This window comes from Medicago sativa, chromosome 5, assembly GCF_051527215.1.
Source record: "Medicago sativa cultivar Bolivia chromosome 5, Bolivia_mono, whole genome shotgun sequence".
NCBI classification, from domain to species: Eukaryota; Viridiplantae; Streptophyta; class Magnoliopsida; order Fabales; family Fabaceae; genus Medicago; species Medicago sativa.
This window is the reverse complement of record NC_140753.1, coordinates 75,081,535-75,090,108: the sequence shown is the minus strand read 5'-3', so window position 1 is coordinate 75,090,108 and position 8,574 is coordinate 75,081,535. Positions and strand designations below refer to the sequence as shown.

At 29.6% G+C, this 8,574-nt stretch overlaps 1 pseudogene across 1 annotated transcript; it reads left to right on the top strand.

The window, feature by feature from the left end:
- The first annotated feature begins 4,918 nt into the window (after positions 1-4,918).
- Positions 4,919-6,972, top strand: LOC146925013 (cytochrome b561 and DOMON domain-containing protein At3g25290-like; annotated as a pseudogene). Its single transcript, XR_015010336.1, has 3 exons — positions 4,919-5,611; positions 5,884-6,141; positions 6,437-6,972. The product of XR_015010336.1 is annotated as a cytochrome b561 and DOMON domain-containing protein At3g25290-like (transcript).
- Positions 6,973-8,574: the final 1,602 nt, after the last annotated feature.

Genomic DNA, 8,574 nt, shown 5'->3' with positions numbered 1-8,574 from the left:
CAATATAAAGGCAATATATGACTTGACAAAAAAAAATGCTATGAGGTTCTCACTCATATTAAAATTTTCTTACAGATTCCCAAAAGTTATGGTTGTTGTAAAGACTACATTTGTCCTATTTTTATCTGGCACATTTTGTAATATATCCACGAGGCAAAGGCTAGATACAATACGCGAGGTTGCAACATGAGATTTGATGCCATTGAATACCTTTTAGTCGACAAAGAAAGATTTAACGTAAGTAGTTAGTATAATAAATAAATAAATTTTTGTCATGTATGGCATGTGAATAACTTATACTTAAAATAGATCCCATGTCTAAATTGCACACAAATGAACATTTTTATCACTACCACAAAAATACACATAAGGAACGCAAGTCAAATGATATTATTTTTGTGCAAAAAATTCCTAGTTTCAAAATGATAGGAAACATCCAAAAATTGTCTTTCATGGCCATCAATTTCACCAAATGGATCTAAAAATAAAACATAGCAGACAAACAAATTAAAAAGAGTAAAATATAGATTCAAATTAAACTGCAACATAGGAAATGAATTAATACTATAGATATGAAAATCCATCTACCATTATTTCTTATTTTGTTTAAAATGAAGCCATATTCTTCACGTCTCATATTTACTCTCATACTGAGCTAAGAGTAGATACAATATTTATTTTATTCTGCTTTTCTGAAATGATACATCATCATTTCTCACCTGCCAACAAAATGATAGAAAAAGATCAAAGTAAACAAAACAATTGAAATAATCCAAAAGAAAAAAAAAATCCATATATCACGTTATTTTGAAGTTCAAAATCATTAAAAAAATCATTTGGTATGTGATTGAAAATCGCTACTAAGTGAAATTTTCCTTCAAATTAAGTGCATAATCTACAATCGAATAAAACATTTCAGATAATTTTTCGTCAAATTTGAAATATTCCAAAAAAGGGGAGAGTGGAGAAGTGTGAAGCCCTATTCTCATTGTAATCTTCCCATTTAGATGTTGCTCCTAATTGCCAAATGTAAGGGGGGAAAAAAACTAAAATGAGCTTTTGTTATTATCTTTTTTAAACCAAATATAATAGTTTTATGGTATTGCCAGAGTTAAATAGGTTTTTGGAACCTATAATATTGTTTTTAGTCCTAAAAAAGAGTAACATGTTTTCGTTCTTATAAAAAATCTAAACCTAAAGTTTAAATCTTAATATTTCTTCTTCTCGTACCTTTGTGTCATCATTTCTGCTTTCTGGCCGTGGATGGCATCACTCATATGAAAAGGCAAGAAAATTAATTGAATATACTACATCCTACACGATATTTCATTTGGTTTCAAGAAAACAAAATAAAAACTATGCCTCGTCTCTAATAGTTCTTATGAACAACCAACCATTCTAAGATGCATGGTGGAATCATTGATTATCATGTCATAATCAAAAGGTTTGTGAGGCATACCCAAAACATTGTGTACTAAAAAATGAGACTAAAAAGCAAATTATGTAGTGAATAGGTTCAAGTTTTTAAAGGGTTCCAAAAACATGGATTTGAAGAGAATTGAGCAATTTGAATTTTCGAATTATCATTAAATATAGTTATTAGTAATCTAGTAATTACGTTATTTCAATTTGTTAAAAGAAAATTGATATCTTTTCTTTATTTACTTGATCTCGAATTCAAATCAAAATTGAATTTGAAGATATTGTTTTGATGATATTAGTTAATAGCACGATTTCGTAATGTTTTTTTATGGCAAATTGAGTTTGGAGGGTGTGTGTGAATAAGAAATGGTCAATGATGCAATAAATGCATGATTTCTATGTCAATATGCTTAAATGACGTGTTTAAGGTGATTGAATAAGATCATGAGATAATCATAATCATTAATTGTCTATTAGCAGTAGCAATGCTAAGTGTACTTTTGGATAAAAGATTATTGATTTATTTATATTGTAGATTGTAGAAGTAGATTCACCAACCAAAACCCAAAAAATTCAATTTTCATCCCATTCTATTGCAAGTGTCGCAAATAAATAGGATAGAAAGTGGCGCAAAATTGCATTGTGCTTGATTCTCTTAATTAATTCTTCTTGTTGCACAATAGTAGTATGTGTTTACGATTTTCGCTTCTGATGGCCTAGGTATAGCATCTCGGAAATGGAGAAGAAAAAAAAGGTTGAATATACGATGTGACATTTTCTTTTTAAAGGATTTGATGTAAGAAATTTAAATTGTATTTTAGTCCTCTACATATTCATATTTGGCAACATCGGTCCATGTTTAGATTATTTTTTTTTTGAAGGAAGGTCCATGTTTAGATGACTAATATACCAAATTAATGAATATATAAAGGATTAAATATCTTTTTTTTGCTAATAAAATAATATGACTAAACTTGGAAGGTTTCAATTTTTAACACATTCATCTTAAAATTCAAAATAAATATTTAAATGACGTTTAAAAAGCCACAAATTGATAGCTAAATGTATTATAGACTCCTTCAAAAAAATGTATTATAGTCTGTTCTTAGTTTTCATTCAACTTTTTTAAAAAATATAATGCTATAAGTTTTTTTTTTAACAAAAAGAGGATAAATTAGACGACTGGACCATAGACTTTCTTAAAAAAAGATTTGTAATTCATTTTTTATTTATTTTTGAATTCCATACATATTCATTCTATTTATTATAATTCATTATTCATTACTACTTGTTTCCTGGTTAAAAAAAAATCGAAACTACCAATCAGAGAAATTGATAAATATGAGATTAATACTATTATTGATTGAGATTAATACTATGAGATTAATACTATTATTAAAGCCAAGACTAATATGGCGATGTTTCTTGAATAAAATTTGAGAGAAGCATTAATTGTAGAATAAGCAATATTCATGCCACATGTGCTTTTGAATAGAGGGGATTCATTTGTTTATATTGTAGATGTAGATTAGCCTAACACTCCACTTGATAAACATTTGAAGGAGCCTTTTTTTTTTTTTTTAACAAAAACATTTGAATGAGCCTACATTAGTTACAATGAAATCATAAATAGAAATAGTAAAAGATATCATTCTCACATAAATAAAATGATGAATCTTCTAGTACAAAGGAAAAGGTTGGATGTTCAATATCAAATCCTAAAAAAAATTTACTTCCATTAGTCAAGTTATCAGCAGTGCAGTATCAAAATTAATTCTTGATAAAGTATCTTCAACAAATTATGTTATGGAAATCTACATTGAAAAAAAATCATGATAAAATAATGATTCTTTCAACGATGATAATCGCATAAATTCAATAAAAAAATGGCTTGAAGATTGAACCAATGCAGCCCATGGTAAAAGATCGATATATCCTCGAGAGTTTCTCATTAAGTTCATGACTATTTTGTAAAACAAATGAGATTAAAATTTAGATTAACAATTTTTCAAAAAAAAAAATTAATTAGCAAGATGTACACACATAATAATTACAATTCGCTACTCTAGAATGACCAGATCCACCTCACTAGAGCAACATCATGACTTAGATATTTCATTATAAAATGTTTGCTTCATTGAAAACACATGTTTCTCTATATCATGCATGCATGAGATTGAAAATCAAATGAGGATAATTCAATGTCATTGTAATAGAAAATAGATAAAGCAATTGCATAGCATGTGTAAAACATAATGAAAAGTACTACAATTGAGAGGATATTCCAACAAATAAGAGTAAGAATTGTAAGATTGAATTGAGAGGATACAAAGTACAATTATACAGCACCATTGTTGCTACAATTGAGGAGCTGATTAAGGTTTTAGAGAATATGGGATATTATTTGTCAAAAAGAAGGTTAATTTGATTGATGAATCCATATGGAGGAGGATAAACGTGTTATATCTACAACTGAATTTTGATTGCTGAATTTTGAGTGAGCTTATTACAATTATATGGCTATTAATTTCTGCACAAAAAATGGTTAATTTGATTGCTGACTTTTGATTTGATTCCAATGAAATTCGAAGATATTATTTTAATAGTGTTAGTCAAACATATGAAGTTTGTTTATTGTTTTGATAACAATTGAATGCGAATGATATTATGTGATTTGAAATATGATTCTCATATAATTTGACTTTCAAAGCAATTACTCCATTAGTCTACTTAGCATATCATTAATGATATTGAGAAAACAATGACATTGAGATATGCCACGTGTACTTTTTGAATAGAAAGGGATTGAAATATTTATATTGTAGATTATTTTCATTCCACTGTACTTTTCTCTCAATCGCGAGTTCTATAAAAAATTATAATGCATGCCACCATAATTAGGTATATTACATATTACATATTATTTTGTTTTATTAACAAAGATTAGGAAATAAATATGATATAAACTTTCAAGTATTAGGATAGTTTTCAACTAAAACAAACAAATTGAACTTTCTATGAAATATAATTAGTGACTGTCTCATAAAGTAAGGAATATGAATGAGAGCAAATAATAAGTAGAAACAAACGGTTAGGCCCTCAAGCATAAAGGTGAAAGGGATTTCCTACATCTCACGTAAGCAATCTAAGCATATTCAACAATGATGCTGCATGATACACGATTTCTCTTCAAAACTAGATTTGGTTTCTACACTTTAGATAACTTCTAAAGAACAATACAGATCAAATTTATAATAGAATTTTGTAACACAACATTTTTAGCAAATGTCATTGTGAAGGGTCTAAAATTCTTACCCTCTCAAAGAAGTATAAGACAATCGCCTATGAAAAAAGAGAAACAACAAAAGCAACAAAACATAGCATGATTAGCTTTAATGTACGGTAACAAACACTTTAGTATCCAACCAGAACAAAAGACTTAACTATATTCTATATTGTTTTCTCTTTATAACATATTCCTTACCATAAATAACCTAAACAAGAAAAAAAGAACATGAAGAGCAAAAAAATCATGTCATCTTCTACCTTAGTAACCATTATGATATTGTCCTTTCTCTTCTTTGCAAATATCGGTGTCAAACCTCAACAACCATGCAGCGATAACTTCGCGAAACTCATCGAAAAAAGAAACATAACAAAATGCAAAACATTACGAACTCTAGGAGCCGAATTCGGTTGGAGTTACCGCAACGGCACGAACTCAACCACAATACTTGAAATCTTATTCGGTGCCAATATGGATCAAGGGGATGGGTGGATAGCATGGGGTGTAAATCCAGGGGAAAGGGCTGAAATGATTGGAACAAAGGCAATCATAGGGATCAAATATCATGGTACATTTTTGCCAGTTAAAACCTATGATGTTACTAAAGGAACCAAACAGGGTTGTAGGCTTTTATCTACCAATGATATTGGCTTTAACGTGTCAGATATGTCGATTCAAGATGAAGGGTCAAATTTTTATACTATATATGCAAGATTAGTTCTCCCTTCTGATAAATATAACATAACAAGGTTGAACCATGTTTGGCAAGTTGGGAAGGCTGTTAGGGGTGATATACCTTTGGGCCATCCAACAAATATTCACAATATAGATAGCACTGAGACTATAGACTTGACTTCTCCCGATGGTCGCAGCAAGGGACAGAAACTGAGTTTCCTTCGATCGGTAACAATCCTTTTTCTCTTTTGCTACTATGTCGACTACTCAATCATGTTTTAATTAAATTGTGGTTCAGGTGTGATTGCTCTTATGTTGTGAATCTTTATTTTGCGGAAAAATGCAGCAAAAATTGCAATTGCGGAGTTCAAATTAATCTGTTAAATTTTTTTCATTAGTTTTTTTTTGGTTTAACTTCTCCAATATTATTAACAGATCAATCTTGCATTGCATCCAGGTGATTTATTGACAAAAAAATCTTATTATGTATTGAAATTTAGGTACATGGAGTTCTAAACATTATAGGGTGGGGAACATTGTTACCTATGGGAGTAATAATTCCAAGATACTTTCGAGTGTATCCTTTTAAAAAGGATCCATGGTGGTTTTACTTGCACATTGGTTGCCAAACAATTGGTTTTCTCATTGGTACTGCTGGTTGGGCTATTGGATTGGTTCTTGGACATTCTTCTAGATACTATGTCTTCCAAACTCATCGAACCTTTGGCATTCTCATTTTCACTTTTAGTACAATCCAGGTATTAATTTTGATGTTATATTTATAAATCATCTCCTATGAACAACTTCAATGCTTAATCGGAATTCAATCACATTTTACTAATAAATGTCACGAGTCCCGTGACTATAACTTAGTTAGTAGGGACATCGTATTATATACACAGAGTTAGGATTTGAACCCTAAATTCCTCACTTATTCACCTTATGCGTGAAATTTTAGCCAATATGCTACTTGAAAAAAGTGTGTTATGAAATATATCTCCTATAAGTGTTATGAAATGTATCAATGAAAGAATGGAATTTTGCTATTTTCAGATGCTGGCTTTTCGGTTAAAACCCAAGTCGACAGATGATTACCGGAAATATTGGAATATGTATCATCATTTTCTTGGATATGGACTACTGGCTATCATAGTCATAAACATATTTAAAGGAATTAACATTTTGCATGGGGGTAATAGCTGGAAGTGGAGTTACATTGGAATTCTTATAGGTTTGGGTACCATTGCATTTGCTTTGGAGATTTTCACATGGATTAAATTTATTATGCATAAATGGCATGATAGAAGGGCAAACCAGCCAAACAAAAAATAAGTCGGACAATGCCAGCGTTCAAAATCAAAAGGAGTAAGTAAACACAATGGTCATGCATATATGAGGATAACACTATAATCTATATGTTGCTTGAATAAAATGTGTTAGTATTTTTGTGTTGTGTGTTTTTTTAATATTGAAATACATGAAAACATTTGTTTGTATGATAATCACTGGATTTAGGTTTGATATTGATGATATTAAATCTTTCTTATAAAACGGCTAATAAGGTGATTGTGCCACTTTTTATAAGTTCATTTAAAGTCTTTATGTTTATTTTAGGGGAAATAGTCACTTTAGTCCCTGAATGAGGAACAAATAGTCACAATAGTCCCTCAATGTATCGAAATTTCAAAATAGTCTCTGATTGTGCATTTTGTTAGTCAAAATAGTCCTTGATATTAAAATATTTCGTTAATATTGTCATATTAGTCCTTCAATAGACTTACTTATTATCATATTAGTCCTTATACATACTTACTTATTGTCATTTTAGTCCCTATATAAAAAGAGTTATTGTGAGTATTAAGAGATTATTTAAGCGTTAGGGACTATTTTGACTAACAAAGTGGAAAATCAGAGACTATTTTAGAATTTTGATACATTGAAGGACTATTATGACTACTTGCTACATATACAGAGACCAAAGTGACTATTACCCCATTTATTTTAAAGAAGACTTGAGATTTGCTGAGTATATATATATATATATATATATATATATATATATATATATATATATATATATATATATATATATATATACACACACACACCCTTTGCACTCAACAATAACGGGACAAAAACTTTCCATCTTGAGCTTTTCTGATTTATAAACACGATAAATTGTGGGTCGAATGTTATTTTTTTGCTTTGATAAAGAAAACTTGGTTTTGTTTATAAGTAAATGTTAATTAAAAAACAAACTTTCCATCTTGAGCTTTTCTGATTTATAAACACGATAAATTGTGGGTCGAATGTTATTTTTTTGCTTTGATAAAGAAAACTTGGTTTTGTTTATAAGTAAATGTTAATTAAAAAACAAAAACTTGGTTCGAGTAAATGTGCTTACTGTTTTGTAACATTCGACACTCAATTTATCGTGTTTTTGTATTTTTTTGTTTTATTTTTTATTTTATACTTCTTTAAACCAAGAAGGCCCCAAAAAAGAAACAACTACGAATGAATTAAATGTTGAGCTGGCACACCGATTGTATTAGCTAACAAAAGTCAAATTTGAGTAGGAACTTTGCTTTCCAATAAGAATAAAAAAAATCTTTACCACCCAATTCAACACAAGTGAGTTACTGACCCTTGAAGCAAGTTCTTCCCTACAACACTACCTTCTCTATGTTATGAACAACTATCTTCGAGTCAACATGTAGATCCACAACTTTTTTTATAGATAGGAAAAAATACAAACTCTAAGGAACTCAACTAGGGGTGAAGATCCCTCTACAATCATCAAACAATAACTACTTAAGAGAAGATAAAGGAGTGTTCAACTCCGCCAAGCCAAAATCTCCTCCATGAACAAGTTTTCTAGCTTATCTGCCTAATGATTAGCTTAGCTTCACGATAAACACCTAAGGTGAAGTAAATAAACTAAGGTTTTCTCTCCAAAAAAAAAAAGAAAAAAACTATGGTAACTCTATTGAGTGCGGTAGTAACAAAAAATAGCTATGGTAACTATAGTCAATAATGCACTAATGGATTTAGTATTGAATCCTATGTCACGGTACTATTTTTTTTTGAATCTTGGTGTTGTGTCTTATTTGAGAGACTAACTTGGTGTTGGTATGTCCTGCTCACACTTTTCATTCAAATTTACATTTATGAAACATCATTTATAACTCTCA